The sequence below is a fragment of the Ochlerotatus camptorhynchus genome, unplaced genomic scaffold (genome assembly GCF_037179485.1).
Source record: "Ochlerotatus camptorhynchus isolate MF236.1 unplaced genomic scaffold, CSIRO-AGI_Acam_v1.1 ptg000392l, whole genome shotgun sequence".
NCBI classification, from domain to species: Eukaryota; Metazoa; Arthropoda; class Insecta; order Diptera; family Culicidae; genus Ochlerotatus; species Ochlerotatus camptorhynchus.
This window is the reverse complement of record NW_027040879.1, coordinates 1,322,003-1,324,171: the sequence shown is the minus strand read 5'-3', so window position 1 is coordinate 1,324,171 and position 2,169 is coordinate 1,322,003. Positions and strand designations below refer to the sequence as shown.

At 37.0% G+C, this 2,169-nt stretch overlaps 1 long non-coding RNA gene across 1 annotated transcript; it reads right to left on the bottom strand.

Moving 5' to 3' along the window:
• Positions 1–331: 331 nt before the first annotated feature.
• LOC135710572 (uncharacterized) lies at positions 332–1,053 on the bottom strand. The gene is made up of 3 exons (XR_010518429.1): positions 896–1,053; positions 549–604; positions 332–356 (listed from the first exon to the last, which is right to left on the bottom strand). It is a non-coding gene; the product is annotated as an uncharacterized LOC135710572 (long non-coding RNA).
• Positions 1,054–2,169: the final 1,116 nt, after the last annotated feature.

Below are 2,169 nucleotides of genomic sequence, written 5' to 3'. Positions count from 1 at the left end.
GGATTCCTCCAGCGGATCAATTTTGAAAAATAGTAACATCAAAATTGATCCGTTGGAGGAATCCGGATGAGTTAATCATCCTTGTTGATGCTTTGCATCAGTCAATGAAATCCGTCGGATTCCTCCAGCGGATCAATTTTTGGAAAAAAAGACATCAAAATTGATCCGCTGGAGGAATCCGGATGAGTTAAACATCCTTATTGATGCGTTGCATCAGTAAGGATGCTTAACTAAGTCAGATTCCTCCAGCGGATCAATTTTTAAAAATAATTACACTTAATAACAAACTGTTTAACACCTACCTCTATTCAATTTCCGTACCCGTCCCTTTATCCGGAATTATTGGAAGCAGCCGGCTGAAAAAAAAATACAAATTAATCAAAATTTTGGATGTTTGTTAGAATTTTGTAATTATTTTTCAAAATTGATCCACTGGAGGAATCCTGATGAGTTAAACATCCTTACAATAAGGATGCTTAACTCAGTCAGATTCATCCAGCGGATCAATTAAAAAAATTACACTTAATAACAAACTGTTCAATACTTACCTCAGCTTACCTCTATTCAATTTCCGAACACCTCCGGAATTATTGGAAGCAGCCGGCTGAAAAAAAAAAAACAATTACAAAATAATCAAAATTTTGGAAACAGATCCAATTATTAGAATTTGTAATTATTTTTCAAAATTGATCCGCTGGAGGAATCCGGATGAGTTAAACATCCTTGTTGATGCGTTGCATCAGCAAGGATGCTTATCTCAACCGGATCAATTTTTGAAAATAATTACATCAAAATTGACCCGCTTGAGAAATCCGGATGAGATAACTAATGCAATGCATCAATTTTTTAAATTACAAATAATAACACTAAATATAACAAATATTTGAATACTTACTGTTAAAGTTGCTAATTTCCTTCGCGGCTCGGGTGAAGGAATTTGCGGTGCGCTCCGTGCACTCAGCCATCTTGTCTAGTTTGTTTATAAACAAACCAGACAAGATGGCTGAGCGCACGACAAAAAAAAATACACCAATTTAAAAACGTCAGTCTTTAAGTCGCCCAATGTCAAATGACGTCACTTTGTCGCCGGCAATTCGTGTGTAAAGCCCTACAGTAAAAGTATGGACGTCTGTCAAAAGTTGTTCCAATCGAACCGTCAAAATGCACCGCTTTCTCGATTGGAACAGCTTTTTTCAGTTTTGTGGTGTCAGTCGTCCATACTTTTACTGTATAGGGCTTTATTCGTGTGGGGTGCTGTATTCGTACACGGTAAGAAAAAAGTACCCAACGGCCAGTTCACTTTTACCTACTTTTGACTAGTTTGTCTCCTTTTCTCCTTCTAATGTTGTCAAAAACGGAGGAGCAAAACCACCCAACAGGGGTAGTAACGTGTGGGAACCCAACGTTGAGTATAATAATATTTACCTACTGTTGGGTACAACTAACTTACTTTTGCGTTGAAAGCTAGTGGAAAATTCCATACGAATTGCACACAAGTAAATGAAAACTACTTTGACCCGCTTTACCTATTTTTGGGTTCCTGCACTATAGTGCCGAGATGAGTGAAAAGAACTTACTTTTGGGTACTTTTTTCTAACCGTGTACACGGATGCGGTATACACGCTAACTTGAAAGTACTCATTAATGAGTAAAAAAAGACCCATTTTGAAGAAAAGTGGTTTAACTCATTGATGATTAAACAATTTTACCCATTAATGAGTATCTGTTACCCATTAATGATTAACAATTACTCATTAATGGGTAACAGATACTCATTAATGGGTAAAAAATTTACTCATTTAATGAGTTAAGCCACTTTTCTTCAAAATGGGTCTTTTTCAACCATTAATGGGTACTTTCAAGTTAGCGTGTACAGCACACTATGGCCGACGTTATGTTTAACGTACAGAACAAGAGTAAAATCGGTTTTCAATTGAAACGATAATAATCAATTAAAACACTAATTAACTCTTGCACTGTAACGTCACCAGGACATTGTTTTACATACAAATAAACATTGCCCACAGGGCATGCCAAAACTTCTTTCAGTGATTTGAGGCTATGTCAGTCGTGCAAGAGTTAATGGTGGTAAGCTCTACCTTGTAATCGCAATGTGCTATTGTATATGATTGCGTCGAGGATTGCGTCGAGGATCGCGCATTGGGCACA